Here is a 16,108-nt window from a genome sequence, read left to right as displayed (position 1 = left end):
TAACGGTGGGAGTCTACTACAGACCTCCCAACCAGGGAGAAGAGCTTGACCAGGAATTCTTGGGTCAGCTCATAGAGGTAGTGAAGGCTAAGGATGTGGTTGTCATGGGGGACCTGAACTTCCCAGACATCTGCTGGGAAGAGCAGTCAGCCAGGTCTGAACGCTCCCGTAGGTTCTTGGCCAGAGTGCAGGACCTCCATCTAACTCAGGAGGTGCACAGCCCCACCAGGGGGGACACCTTGTTAGACCTAGTGCTGGCCACAGGTGATGACCTGGTGAGGTGCCTGCAGGTGCTCAACCACCTGGGCGACAGCGATCATCGCCTGCTGGAATTCACCATCCAGAGCAAGGTGGCAAAGGCATGCAGTAAGGCAGCGGCCCTAGATTTTAGGAGGGCAGACTTCAACGAGCTAAGGAGGATAGTTGGAGAAGTGCTGAGGTCCCGGAGGGGAGGGGAGCCAGGTGTCCAAGGAGAGTGGTCGCTCCTTAAGGAGACAATCCTCCAAGCCCAAAGGAAGGTAATCCCAACAAGGATCAAAGGGAGCAGGAGAGCACACAAGCCTCCGTGGCTCACCAAAAGCATCCGGGAATGTCTCCTTGCTAAAAAGGAGCTTTACACCCAATGGAAAGAAGGGGTCATCACCAGGGAGGACTATTCTGTAGTTGCTCGGGGATGCAGGGGGGTAGGTAGGAAGGCCAAGGCAGAGATGGAACTGGGACTAGCTGCCCAGATTAAGGACAATAAGAAGTCCTTTTTTAAATACATAGGGGGTAAAAAGAAGGTCCCGGGTAATGTGGGGCCCTTGCAGGATGCATTGGGGAATTTGGTCGTCACACCAGACGGCAAAGCTAACATGTTTAACGATTTCTTTGCCTCCATCTTCCTAAGTAGGGACCAGAACAGCCACCTCCCTGCTGGGCCCCCCTTGGGCCCCGGGGGAGGCACACCTGGGCCATGGGTTAGCAAGGATTTAGTTAGGGAGCTTCTAGAGGGGCTGGACGTATTCAAGTCAGCCGGTCCGGATGATCTCCACCCTAGAGTTCTAAAGGAACTGGCCAAGGTCATTGCAAGTCCCCTGGCATGGCTTTATGAGCACTCGTGGTGCTCTGGAGTGGTACCGGAGGACTGGAAGGGGGCCAATGTGGTCCCCATCTTCCAAAAAAGCAGGAAGGAGGACTTGGGAAACTATAGGCCGGTTAGTATCACCTCGATCCTAGGCAAGCTGTTTGAGAAAATTATGCTGGCACACATCCAGGAGGGGCCAGCAGGGGACTGCATGCTTAGGGGCAACCAACACGGGTTCATCAGTGGCAGGTCCTGTCAGACCAACCTGGTGGCCTTTTACAATCAGATCACCAGATCATTAGATGCAGGGGTAGCAGTGGATATAATCTTCCTGGACTTCCGGAAGGCTTTTGACACTGTCTCTCACCCCGTTTTTATTAAAAAAATGGGGGGCTGTGGTGTAGACACCCACACAGTCAAATGGGTCGCCAACTGGCTGGAGAGCCACACCCAGAGGGTGGTAGGGGATGGGTCCTTCTCAACCTGGAAGGACGTGGGCAGTGGGGTTCCGCGGGGCTCGGTCCTCGGGCCCGCACTGTTCAACATCTTCATCAGTGATTTGGATGAGGGGGTAAAAAGCACCCTGTTCAAATTTGCTGATGACACTAAGATGTGGGGGGATGTGAGCACACTGGAAGGATGGAACAGGCTACAATCAGACCTCGACAGGTTACAAGGGTGGGCGGATGAGAATAGGATGGGATTCAACACAGACAAGTGCAAGGTGATGCACCTGGGGAGGAACAACTGGCACCATACCTACAGGTTGGGGAACTCCCCTCTTGTCAGCACGGAGGCGGAAAAGGATCTTGGGGGTCATCATTGACTCCAAGATGAACATGGGCCGGCAGTGTGGGGATGCAGTTAGGAAGGCCAACGGCACCTTGTCATGCATCCACAGATGCATCTCCAGCAGGTCCAAAGAGGTGATCCTCCCCCTCTATGCGGCATTGGTCAGGCCGCAGCTGGAGTACTGTGTCCAATTCTGGGTGCCGCACTTCAAGAGGAATGTGGACAGCATGGAGAGGGTCCAGAGGAGGGCCACTCGTATGATTAGGGGACAGCGGGGCAGGCCCTATGAGGAGAGGCTACGGGACCTGAAACTGTTCAGCCTCCAAAAGAGAAGGCTGAGGGGGGATCTTGTGGCCTGTTATAAACTAGTCAGGGGGGATCAGCAGGTATTGGGGGAGTCACTGTTCCCCCGAGCACCGCCAGGAGTGACCAGGAATAACGGTCACAAGCTGGCAGAGGGTAGGTTTAGGTTAGATATCAGAAGGCGCTACTTCACAGTCAGGGCGGCTAGGGTCTGGAACCAGCTTCCAAGAGAAGTGGTGCAGGCTCCTACCCTGGGGGGTTTTAAGAGGAGGTTGGATGAACATCTTGCGGGGGTCATTTGACCCCAGTACTCTTTCCTGCCATGGCAGGGGGTCGGACTAGATGATCTGCTCAGGTCCCTTCCGACCCTAGAAACTATGAAACTATTTTTTGAGCATTCATTGCCTACTTCCTTGTGTTTTTTAAATACATAATATAGCAAATTACATCTTGCAAATGAATGCACATTCCAATAAGCTTATATTTGTTTTGCTTCAATCTTAAACTGAGTAATATAGCTCTAGGTCCCTAGCTGATTATTAAAGTTTCTAGTTTCTTCTTATCTGGAGAAAAATATGTGTTATATGCAACGATGCATCACACCTTCTGCACCCCACTTTTCAAAAACCTAGATCGGCCCATTGATGTGCATTGCTCTACAGCCTGTGGTACCACTGCCATGAGAATAAATGGAGTCAGAATCCTCACTCTGATTATGGACAACCCCTGCCTACCCTTGCCTCCCATGGCTGATGAAGTGTTACAGGGGACCCTGGGACTCCAGGTGGGAACCACTAGCTCGGTAATTGCCACTTGATGGTGAAATGCACTTTTGGCAGATTGGAGAGAAGGTGGCAGGACTTTGGCCTCCAGCCATGGAGAACTCCCTGCCTTTGATGAGGAGGGAAGCCTTGTGAGGCACAGGGTTTTGTGATGGAGGTTGGATGTTGAAGGTGGAGTGGCAGTCAAAGGGGTGCAAGGGGCATCAGACACCTTCATATAAGAACCACAGCAACTAGGGAATTGTATATGGGGGGCCAGGGTGGACAGCTCTAAGTATAGGCATAGTGAGAGCCATGTGCAAGGGGGGACAATTTTGCCCTGCAAGCCTAGGTGTTTCATACACAGTCAAGGTTTTTATTACCTAAACAACAGACTGTATTAAGATGACAATAGGGACAATTAAGTGTTGTGGCATGGGGGGCTCTGGATGCTGAATAAGGGAAGCAATAGGAAGTGGCAACTTAAACTGTGGGGTTGAAGACACTGCCAGTGCCAGCAACTTCCTTTCTGGGACACTGCCCTCTGAGCTCAGGCTTGATGGGTGTAGTACAATTCAGTGAAAGGCAAACTGGTAGGCAATGTGAAGTGAGGAAGAAGGAGGGATCCCAGTCAGTACTAATTTCACCCAGTGGTTTAAATACCTGGCCTCAGCCAGTACTGCTGTGAGCTTGCAGTTGCTCTAGAAATCCTTGCTCAGCAGGTGGCAGCCCTGACCCTGGAATGGGCAATGTAGGTCACCTGAATGAAACATAGATGGATGCTTGATGTGCAAGGGTGAGGGGGAAGTCATGGAGGTACAGCATAGAAAAATACACCCAGTGCAGCCATCTCTCTCCTTCCCCCACCTACCTTTTCACTTGCAGGTACAGAGACAGTGGCAAGCAGAGAGCTGGCTAGTCTCATGGAGTGTAAAGTGTTCAGAGTTGCAGTTTTCTACAGTAGTAGTAGATTTTACTGCTGCTGGGCAGGAAATTTTTGCCCCATTTTTTGCCACCAAAGCCCATGCCAGGGGCAGGGAGGGAAGAAGGACTGAAGTAAGTGGCAAAAAATGAGGTCATTTCTCCCCTGACATCATCAGCAAACTCCACTTTTGCTCTACGAAACTATGATTCCCAGAATGGCTTGTGTTAGCAATGTGTCATACAGGCGGACAGTGGGGCAGGCAGCTGGTGTTGATCCATATTATTGGGAAGAACAACCAGCCGCCCATCACTTCTTCTGTAGCCTTTCTTCTCCCTCTCCCCATGGTGGCTGATCACTCACTCAGCCCATGGGACCATCCTTAGATTGGCATGGGTATATGGTCTGTTAAGGGGTTAAACCACTGATCATTATTTCAGTCTCCCAAGCTCAAAGATTTTGCTAGATTGTGTTTCTGTCTGGCCATTGCCAGAGCCTATACCCATCCTGGCAGGTGCTTGCCATGACGTGCAGACCTTTACTGGGGAGGATTGGGGCTAGTCAATGTGGATTCCTCTGCTATTAACTGCATTGAAAGCTATTACTCCCATGGTGATATGTACAAGAAAGGAGTGATAGCAGACACTAGTTAGCCCTGTCTCAGCTCCCAAGACTGTCTGCACACTGAAGAACATCTCCCTGGTCCATCTGGCCCAGACAGGTGCAGTTTGCAGAAGTGAAGATGGAGCTCACTGCTATCTGCCACACTACTCCTGAGCTGCACATTCCCAGATGACTTATGGCTATGTTAAGGATCTGCCAGCAGGGAGGTGACAAGCAGACTGGAATGGATAACAAGCCAGTGCAGCCGAGCAATGTCGAGGACATTCTGGGAAGTGCTGGGTAATATGAAAGTTAGTACGTCCAGACAGCTCCTGGGGGTTACAAAGACATTTTGCAAAGCTCAGAGGGGCTTTTCTGCATTGATCTGTGGTGTCCTATGAGGATGAGGGTCTGAGAGCACCTGTGACATTATGTCCTTGACATTACTTCCTAGTGGAAAATCAGTATAAATTTCTTTCTACATAGTATCAAGAGTAACATGTGTAATGTGAATGTAATGCGTTTAGCAGCAGGAAGAACTAGCGGGCAGTCTGCAGAGCTGACTGTTAATTTTGACTGCAACTCCCCAAAACCCCCAGGGGCTGGGGAGTAAGGGAAAAATGGAAAAAGAAGTTTGAGGCTGAAGTAAGGGGGAGAAAGAGCAGTGTGCATGTAGAATGTGGTCAGCCCTGTGCAGAGGAGTGCACAGCGGAGCTGGAGATCTCCCAGGCTTGGTCAGCCAGGACTCGGGACTGAAGCAGCTGAGCTCAGATGTGGGGGCACCTGCAGGCTGCTGTTTGAGTGCTCTGGGGACTAAAAGTTTGTTTGGGAACACCTCCGGAAATGCGGGGTGGAAATTAGGTACTGAGTATATGTTACCAGTGTTGCTATTTTTTAATCTTTTACTTGTTCCCTCCCTTTGGCCCACTGACTTGTGACCCTATCCTCTATGATTTTCTATATAAAAATGGAAACTCCCCTTTGCTTCTTGTGCCAGTTTCTGGGGCTGCAGGACTGGCACAGGTGTTTCAACACTGCCCTGGTGGCATCACTTGCTGCTATCTTCTGAGACAGGTCCCTGCCTCTCTGATGCACTGGTCTGGGTCTTGGAAACATTGTTGAACATAACAGTGGCTTGATGATGGGAGCCGACTGTTAGCTACTGTCTATAAGACCAAATCCTGCTGCTGCACTTTATACAGGACCAGGTTTTCAGAGGTTCTGCCCTCACCCCAGCCTGTTCTTCAGGGCTGATAAATGCCCCTGTGATAGGAGGCCAGAGTCATGGATGATTTGGGGTTTGCTGCTGCCACTGCCCCCAAGGAACCAGAAAGCTTCATATAGTAGGTGCATGTGGACCTCTAGGCCCCCAAACCATGGTCAGTGTCCTGTTCATTCTTGCATGACACATTCAAGTCTTCAGTGCTTGCTGGCCTTTCATAAATCTTTTCAGAAGAGTGAAATCCAGACTATGTTGAAGTCAGTGACAAAACTCCCACTGACTTTATTCCTGGTTTCCTAACTTTTTGATCTGTGTCCTGACCACAGAATGCTTTAAGACTTCCATTAAAATGTGTTCTCTCTGATGTTTTACATTGTGCAAGGTAAGCCAAAACTATTGTGAACTCTTCCTTCTCTGCTTATTCTCCCTATCCCTCAGGAAGCATCATTGTATTTCCTAGGTTTTTTTTAGAAGATTTCCTATGTCATCCATCATGCCGGTGTAGCCCTGAAACTTTAATAAAACCACCTTTAATACACTTCATAAGGGTTCTTTAGGGCAACCTCTAATGAAAAACAAACTTGAGGCAATAAGGCCTTTTCATCTTCTTTGTGGTATGTGAAAAGTTCTGTTGGGAGATGTTTTTCCCTGTATTGAGTTTTACACTAGAAATTCAGATCTTGCTTTTCTTGGAAGGTACTATGGACAGGAAGAGTACTAGGAGGTGTATTTCTTACATTGGAAAAATTATGCAAATAACCCATTAACTAAGACAGGAAGTGTTTGTTTTTTATTCTTGACTGTTTAAAGCTCTTTGGGGCTTTTTATGTTTTTGTATATTCCTTTATTTATTATTAACATATATTTCAGTAACACCTGAATAAATATTTGGGAACAAAGGGCTCTTGATTGGAGAAAATGCCTCTGCCATTTGGATATGGGTTGTGAGAGCCCATGGTCTATATATTCAAGCTCTCCAAGACACCTCTCACAAAACAGAAAAATCCAGACTCCATTTTCCTTACATTTCTAGTGGGGGGAAAGCAAGATGTGTTACTTGAATTAAAAGCTCTTTGGGGCAAGAGCTGGTGGGTTTTTTTGGTGGGGCGGGATAGGAGGGAAGCTCGGCCTTTATACAGTCCTTAGCTTATAAGGACCTGTCTGATTAGAATTCCTAAATGCCACTGGGAGACAAATAAATAATTAGCCTTTGTTCAGATCTTCTTTATGCCTCATAAATAAGCACAAGAGTACCAAGTCTACTATCCTTTCCAGGCTACATATCACAGATTTCTATTTCATAGATTCAGAGATTGTAAAAGCTGGAAGGGACCTTGCAAAAACCATCAGGTCCAGCTCCATGTGCTAGGCAGGGAGCACAACTGGGGGTCAGTTGAACCCAGCAAGGTGACTGTCCAGTCTCCTCTTGAAGATTTCCAGGGTAGGCAATTGCACCACTTCTGGAGGGAGCCTATTGCAGTCTGAACATCCTAACTGTAAAGAAGTTTTTCCTAGTGTTAAGCCTGAAATGCTCTTCAAGGAGTTTGTGGCCATTACTCCTGGTTTTCCCCAAGGATTCCCTGGTGAACAGTTGTTCACCGAGCCCCTGATGTATTCCCCTGATGTAGTGGTAAGCTGCTACCATGTCCCCTCTCACCCTTCTCTTTTTTAGACTGAAGAGTCCCAGGTTCCTCAGCCTTTTCTCGTATGGCTTGCCATGCAAGTCTCTGATCATACAGGTGGCCCTTCTCTTGACTCCCTCAAGGTTTATCACAGCCTTGTTGAAGTGCGGCACCCAGAACTGGATGCAGTACTCCAGCTGCGGTCCCACCAAAGCTGAGTAAAATGAAAGAATATCTTCCTTGGTTTTGCTTGAGATGCATTGATTGATGCATACCAGAGTATTATTTGCCCTGCTGGCTACGCTATTGCACTCATGGCTTGTATTCATACTGTGGTCTATTATTACCCCTTTGTACTTTTCAGTAGTGGTGCTGGTCAGTTTGGTACTTATAGTTAGGTCTCTTGCTGTGCTCTCCCCGCAGTTTGACCCAGAAGGTTTCAAGCTGTTTTTCTTTGGAGCCAATGTTGGCCTCCAAGGAGGTGTACAGCTCCTTCGCATAGACAGATACACCTCCGCCTTTCTTCCCTACTCGGTCCCTTCTGTGCAGGATATAGACCTCTATGGCTACGTTCCAATCAGGTGAGGAGTTCCACCAGGTCTCCGTGATCCCTACTAGATTGTAATGCCCGCTGGGGAGTAGGAGGGCTAGTTCCTCCTGCTTGTTCCCCATGCTCCTGGCATTAGTTTACAGGCACCTAAGTCCTTCAGTTGAAACCCTTGACTTTCTGTCATGCTGAAGGAGAACTATTTCCTCAGCTCCTGCAAGAGTTGCTCTCCTAGTGTCCCCATCTACAGAGCTTTCTTGTATGTCGGTCCTTGGGCAGTAACCTCAGTAACCTCAAGGTGTCCTAACCAAATGTCTCAATCCTTGACATATATGTTTCTTTTAAATGCCACATCCTGACTCAATGAGTTGTAACTCATCTGAAATAAGAAAAATTCAGCTCACTGGGCTCACTCCATTGTCCTGAGGCTGCTCATGTTCTTTTCTTATTCATGTCATCTAATGTTAAATTATTTTTAAAGGGGTTTTTTGTTTGTTTGTTTTAAATTCTCTGCTCTTGTTCTTTTTAACTTTAAAAATATCACTTTGGTCTCTCCTAGGTTTCCTAGAAGACTTCTTTTAGAGCCTCACAATATGTATTTTGTGGGCTTCACTGCTTAGCTGTTGGACAGAGCACCAAATCCTTAATTAATACATTCTCTGTTCACACCATTTATTAGTAACTGGAGTTTTAAGAAAACAAAGATGTGACAGGTTTGAGCTCCAGGGGCAGCCATGATCCCCTCTGGCAGCCATGTGGCTCCTGCCTAGCTCAGCCTGTAATTTACCATGTCGCTCTCGCCTTGCCTTTTCAATCCAACTTGGTGCTACTGCTGCCTTCCGAGATGACAGCTTGACACACTGCATAGACCTTCTTTGCTGGAATGAATAGTTAAAGTGTACATCAGGATCTGGAGGAATGCCTGTTCACCAAAGCACCCCATGCAATGACAAGATCAAATGGTCACAAACTCTTCCAAGACCGTTTCAGGCTGGACATAAAGAAGAACTTCTTTACTGTTCAAGCCCCCAAGGCCTGGAACAGACTGACACCAGAGGTGGTGCAAGCACCTACTCTGGACTCCTTTAAGAGACATTTGGACATTTATCTTGCTGAGATCCTTTGACCCCAGCTGATTTCCTGTCCCTGGGGTAGGAGGCTGGACTCAATGATCTCCCAAGGTCCCTTCCAGTCTTAATGTCTATGAAAGCTATGAAAGAGGAAGAAGATCTTACTCCTACCTCCTTCAGTGACTTGCTGTCTTTTACACAGTGTCTTTGACCCTGGTGCTCTGCCTCCCCTACACCCTGCCTAATGCCCACCAGATAGTGTTAAGGTTTATCGGATTTAGGGTCTCTGTACATGACTGGGCAAAACTACAACTCGTCTATTTACTTATACACAGACTTTAGGTCCATACTCAGTCTTCGCCTTATCTCAAGGCTCTGTTGTCCATTCCACTCCATCCTAGGCAATGTTAGGGTAGGGCACCTTAGACTTGGTGTTTCCACCCACGTACTCATAATTTTACTTCACTTCTAATCTTTTCCTTTTCAGGTTTATTGTCACTCCAGCTCTGGTCTCTGATATCAGGGATCCACACCTGCTGCTACGGTGAATAGTCTGGCTCCTCCAAACCAGTTATAGTAAGAAGCCTTTTAGCATCTGACTTCCACCAATCACCCCTGCAGTGGCAAGCTACCTTATGGCATTGCTTGCTTTCCCACGGGGACCATTTTTCTTGTCCTTCCTGGATGTTGCTCTGGGTTGCTTCTGAACTGGCAAACATGGGATGGGTGCCGAATCACTGTTGGCAGGCATGAATTTACAAAACATGCCCAGGCTGGCACCGGAAGTCCACCCTAGTTTGCTGCCATGCTCCGTGTTGGCCATTACACTTGTTGGTCCCATCCCACAGGTTAGTTACCTCTCAGGGCAGTATCCCAGCCACACAGTATTTAATGGAGTCCTCCCTGTTTTCTACACTTTGTCCTAACTGGAAATTAAGTAAAGGAGGCTACCCATGGGCCTTTGAGTGAGTTTTAGTCTGTGCAAGTCATCACTGGGTCCCTCCTGGACTCCACTAGTCTCAGTTCAGCCCACAAACTCAATAGGCCCTCTCAGCCTGTCTGCACCTTTGAAAGGGCACCTGTAGTCTTAGGAACTCATTGCATGGCTCTGTCCTTCCCTATATCATGCCCCATGGCTCATGGGTGTTATTGTACAGTTGTTCACCTTGTAGGGGTCTTGGTCTTTTCAGCCTCGTCCCCTTATGCTCTTGCTGGGCCTTTTAGCTCAGGCCCATGGTATTGGATCTGGCCTCTAGGCTACAGTCTCCCAAACTGTGGGTCCTTAACCCTATCATTCTCTGGCAGTGGTCCCTCTTGGACCTTTGTCCCCTCCTGGGCCTGGTCCTGCTCTTGGCCAGTCAAAATCTCCAGGCTTCCCAGCTCTGCTTACCTCCTCAGAGCTACAAGTCACTGCCCTGCTTCTAGGCCCTCTCTGGGCTCCTGGCTGTCTGAGTGTGCCTTGAGCTTGCCCTCAGTAGGGCTCAAAGCTAAATCACCAGTGCTACTTAAATAAAAAAAAAATCTCAGCCCTCTGGTAGACACCCAAACCCTCTCTGGGCACATCCCCAGAACAGGAACATGTGTTTCCTGGGCACAAATAGCAGTGGCACATATTTGTTCTGCTGCTAGCTCTCTCTGGGCATGTCCCTGGATATGTGCTCTGCCACTAGGCAAATTGCCCTGGGTGGGGTAGAGAAGCTTGGGTCCAGCACCTGGATTGGTCCCAGTAGCCTGGTTCTGGGGGCTTCCGGGGGCTGCAACGGGGGTGATCCAGGCTTGAGAATCCTAACTGGCAGCCAGTATGTGGCTGTGGCTGGCCAGGCTCTGGTTTTGGGTGGCACACACACTGCAGCCACATGGGCTGGCCTGCTTTTTTTGGCAGAGGTTTTTTGGGGTTTTTTTCCACCAGGATCTCCTGATTAAAAACCTGCCTGACTAAAAATCTTTCTTCTTCTAATTGCTCAACTTTCGGTGTCAATTGAAACTTTGATGTCATATTTCTATGTAGTTTTCCAATTACTATAGAATCTTCTAGAGTAGACAAGACTTTTACTTCTAATAATAAAAATGCAGCCTGTAGACCCTGGCCCCCAGCTTCCAAGCCCAGCAGCTATCAGTGGAAGCCCAATGTCTAAAAATCCCAGGCCAGTCAACTTTACTATTGCTCTTCTTCTCTCTATTGAATATTTTAATAAACGGTAGCTCAAAATATGTTTTGTTAGCTTTTGTCATTTTAAAAAAAGAGTTTGTTTTTGTGGTCTATCTCCAGTAAAGCACCTTTTAAATTTAATAAATCACTACCGGTAATCTACATTTGAATCTATTTTTCTGTTTTCTAAATATTTTTAATTGGGGAAAACATTTGGCAGAACAGGAATGATTCCATTCAAGTTTTGGTTTTTACAGAGACTTCCCATGTAATGCATCTCTGGCCTGTGGAACCCCTCTCACAACATATAGAGCATCTATCTGAATGGCTTAGAAAGAAAAATGATCTCCATCTGTACAGGCACTAAGCAAGATGACCTTGGAGGCCCTGGCCATCCCTAGGACTATATTATGGAGCTGCAGGGTGCCATACAATTCATACCAGACAGAAACCTTTATATGGGTAATAAGAAGCTCTGCAGTGACATTGGCTAGGATGAACATTTGCAAAAAACATAAATCCTAATGGTCTAGGGCATAAAATAAGCACTAGCTTCCTGGTTTAAAAAGCAATCTTTCCCTCCACCCCCTGAGAGGCATAAAAATGCATAATGGTGTCATGGGTGCCAAGGGTTTAGTTGTGCTATAAGAAGTAGACTGAAGGACAGTGATCCTGGCCAGGGAAGGCTGGTTCATGAGAGACTCCACAAGATTTGGATGGACTGTTTATTGCTGTTCTTAGGGGTGGATGGAAAAGTGGTAGGTGTGGGTGGTGTGCAGGATTCCTGCGATTGTCCCAGGGTGTCAGAGGTTCCCTGGGCAGGGAGGCATGGGTGTTGCACGAAGGGCTGGCTAGCAGGCAATCATGAACTGCAGGTAGATGTTCAGATTGTCTTCATCCATGATCATGGCGATGATTTCTGGTTCTATGTCACGCATAAAAAAAACAGCACAATGCTGCCAGTGTTCAGGGAGATGGCCAGATCCAGCAGCAGGTCCTTCACTGCTGAGTTCCTCAGTCTCTGTGCCTCATCATTCTGCATCATGTTGATCACCTCCATGCCTTCTCCTGTTGACGAGGCCACAAACGTTTCCTCCATTTCCTCCCAGCCTGCAACCCAGGAGGTTGACATCATCTCTCCTAGCCCTGACCTCTTTATTGGTCTCTGATCCCACCTGGCCTTCTGCTGACTGCTCCCCTCCCCTCTTTGGTCCTTTCCTTTCCTTCCATGTGTTTCTCTTTTCCCTCACTCCACCATGTCCACTATCCAGCTCCTCGGTCAATCCCTCCCATTCCCCCACTTATTCTTGTCATAGCTACTATATTCCAGGAGGCTCTTCCATGAGGGGTTTATGGAAGGGGTGCGAACTTGAACTTTGGGCCTAAAAATACCTGCGCTCACACACTTGTCTTGGAAGACAAAGGTGCACTTACCTGGCTGGGACTCAGACCATAGCCACTGTCACCACCTTAGGGGTGGACAAACCAAGGCACTGAGCAGAGAAGGGACCTTTAGCTTGTAGCCCTTAATGACCCGGACTATGCCTGGCTCTTTGTGGTGATGCAGCAAACAGAGGAGTAGCAAGGGAGGGCCAGGGGAGCTTGCTGCCCAGATACCTTCACAGTTGCCTCTGGGCAGGGGAGAGGAAAAGGAAATTCAGCTCCTCTGCTTCGGAGTAATGTGCCAATCATAGGTGCCGGTTTTTATTTTTTTGGTGGGGCACTAAGATGATAGACATGTGGAAAGTTTTATGCATTTCAAATGACAGCCCTCTTCCCAAGGGGGGGCCAAGGCCCTTGGGCCCCCATGTACCCAGCACCTCTGGTGCCACTGGCAAGGAGGGAGAGCATAACAGCAGGGGCATACATGTAGCTGTTGCTCAGGGTAAATGTAATAGGGGTACACGTGCTTTATTAAGTGCATTACATGACTGCCCAGAGGACTGGATCCAGATCAGGCCCCAGCAGCTGAAACATACTTATCCCAGCAATGAAAGTCACTGTCCAAGAGCTGCTCCCAAGGGTTCCTCTCCCAATATGCACTTCTTCTCACATATACCCTCTCCTCACAGTCCTACCTCACTCCCCTCTGTCCCCCATCACTTCTCCAAGCCCAGCTATTCCCCTAGACAGACTTCCCTTACCACTTTCCTTCCCTTCCTATCCCCTCCCATTTCTCTTCTCCTTCCTCCTCTACCTTTCCCAAATTTCTATTCCTCCCCTGCCCTGTATTTTATCTCTTGCTGTCCCCTATCATCCTGCCTCCCTTTCTTAGTCCCTCACTCCAACCCTTCTCTCTCCAGCATCATTTCCCTTCCCACCCTGCCTTCTTGTCCCATCCTCTCCTCAACTGCTTCCTCCCACATCCACACACACAGAGGAAGGACAAAGCCAGTTGGACTCACCAGCTGGTGGGCTGCCTTCTTCAAGCGGTTTGTCTTTGTCCCCTTGGACCATGGCCTGTCTTTTCAATGGTATGAAGGCATCAGAGAACACTAGGAAGTGAGTGGCCAGAAGCACAGCCACCAGGTAGATGGCATACCCCAAGGACACCATCAGGACTGAGCTACCCTTCTTCCAATACTCCTGTCCAGCAGGAGATGCCTGTGCTTATTACCCCTCAGAGTCACTGAAGGACTTGCATCTTCCCTGCAGCCCGACTCCTGCTCAGGGTGGACTATGACATCACCAGGTGCTTCTGACACACCATGATGTCACATTCTGTGATGCATTTCCTATGTGAGTAAGAGCCAGGGCAGGAATAAAGGAGGAGCAATGATCCCTCCAGAATGGAGCAGATTTACTACTGGCTATTCAGCACCTAAAACATGAAGACAGGGAGGAAACTCTGGAAATCCTGAGAGTGATGAGGTGCTCACAGCAAAGCTGCACAAACCTAAAAGGAAGGGAACATGAAACAGGCCAGCAAATTGCAAGAGGATAGCTAAGGGATGGCCACTCATATGCAAATCACACCTTGCTCTAAATATCCATATATGACTCCTGGCACTACAACACCCAGCATCACTCTAACAGAAAGAGAATAGACAATATTGTTCTTTGTTTTTATGTTGGGGGGTGGCTGTCATGAGTTTCTGCATTTCTGTGCAGCTAGTTAGTTTACATCCCCTTGTTTGTGCCATGTATACAAGTCTTTCTCCCAGTGCAAGAGGAAAGAAAAACATTTTTAAAAGCAGGCAACACTGAAGCATGGTACCTAAAATAGCCCCCAGAGGGTGCTCTGACACCATCAATGAAGAAACAGCTGCTGTTCTTCACTATCTGCACTACAGCTGGAAAACTTCCTTTTAAGTATGTCTGAGTCTGCTCCTGCCTTCCCTTCACTGCAGCCAGTATCAGATTTTCCCCTGCGGTAAAAGAGCTCTACTCAATCTTTGTCTTCTCTGTTTTCATGCGACTCAAGTTACAGGTTCCCACCTCCGGTCTTGGGGTGCAACTCTCTCTAATCAGTTCTGCTAAGACCTAGCTGATTCCTATAATGTTTATAGGATTTTACCCAGTAAGTTTTCCAGTAAATAACTGGCCTCTGACTGCTTTCCTATTCCATTCAGGAAGAGCACAGACCATCTGCAGATGCTTCCTCTGCCTGACGAAATGTAATTGTACCAGAAAGCTTGCAAAGAAGATTTTTTTCAACTATTTAAGTTGGTCTAATAAAAGATATCAGATTTACCCAAAGGATCTTGTCTGCCTATGTCCTTAGACCAACATGGCTACAACCTACACCCCTAACCCAGTAAATTTTGCTTTTTTTTAGGCAGCTCTTCTTTTCTCCCTGCTCCCATTCATGTTTTTCTGTCCTACTTAGTTTTTTTTTTTCAGATTCCTGCCTTTCTTTTCAGAACAATAAGCAAAGCCTTGGGGCTATGTATTCTGCTCATGATGTAAGAGCTGGCCAAAGTGGCTGGCTAACTAATGTATCCAGGTCAAACCCAAAGCGACTATATATTCCTTGAAGAACACTAGTTCTGTTTCATACTATTTGCTTCTTTTCTGACAGCTGAGAAATCATTCTGCAACCTTTAGCTTCATGTGACCCCGGTACCATTTCTTTCAAGCGCAAAATTTGGTCAAAGTAACTGTATAGGCTCAGGGGCTGGGATGTGAACACTCTGATCCTTGGGGCATGTGATGTTATTGAATTGTTTCTAGATACCTGCCTGGAGCTCTGAAACAATCAGAAGGGTGATTTGCCTCCGAAAATCAACCTCAGCTTTAAAATAAGCACAGTGCATGCTGGCTACGACAGGAGTTTAGGTGCTTATGGACAACTTTTCAGAAAGGCTCAGCACAGAGGGGGCCACAACTAACCCAACAGGACCTACTATGGCCCTGTCAGCTCCCTGATTTGATTAGGGACGTGCTAGCATGTAAGGCCAGAACCAAATGTGTATGCAGTTGTGGTCTGCTGTGCCACAAACTTCTTTGCAGCACCACAAACCACACGTGTTACATGTTAAACCGTTTGCTGCATTGCTAATTAGCAGTGCTGGGGCAAAATTTGCTACTAGGTTTTCCCACTAACAAAAATACCCCCTGAAAAAAATGTGGCACAAAGCACACCAAAATGCTATGCTCTGGGACAAATGCAGGGACAGGGGATAAGGCAGCCCAGGGCTGGCTGAGACACAGGGTGCCTCAGTGCTGGGGCTCTGCAGCGCATGGAAACTGGGAAGCAGGCAGCCCTGGGCTCTCTATCTCCATGTGCCACTCCCAGCCTGGCTTAGGCACAGGGTGCATCAGCATGGGGGCTACCTGCCAGCTAGTCCAGAGCCGAGGCACCCTGTGCCCCAGCCAGCCCCCCTGCAGAGCAGCAGGACAACGAACAACTACTATTTGTGCTGCTGCAAACACTGCCCCCCCTGCTCATATAGTCCATTCATACCCCTGATGAGGGCACAGTTTTCTGGATAGGCTGAGAGAGTGGAATTAGCATGAGAAGGTTTTTATCCCTGGGGCACTACAACTCATTCCTGTTTTAGGTGGGTGCGGGGGTGGATAAGGTACTTTCTAGTAGCATGTTCCCTCAG

Source organism: Crocodylus siamensis, chromosome 4, assembly GCF_052110815.1.
Source record: "Crocodylus siamensis isolate JL-2025a chromosome 4, ASM5211081v1, whole genome shotgun sequence".
NCBI classification, from domain to species: Eukaryota; Metazoa; Chordata; order Crocodylia; family Crocodylidae; genus Crocodylus; species Crocodylus siamensis.
Note: the sequence above shows the minus strand (reverse complement) of the source record.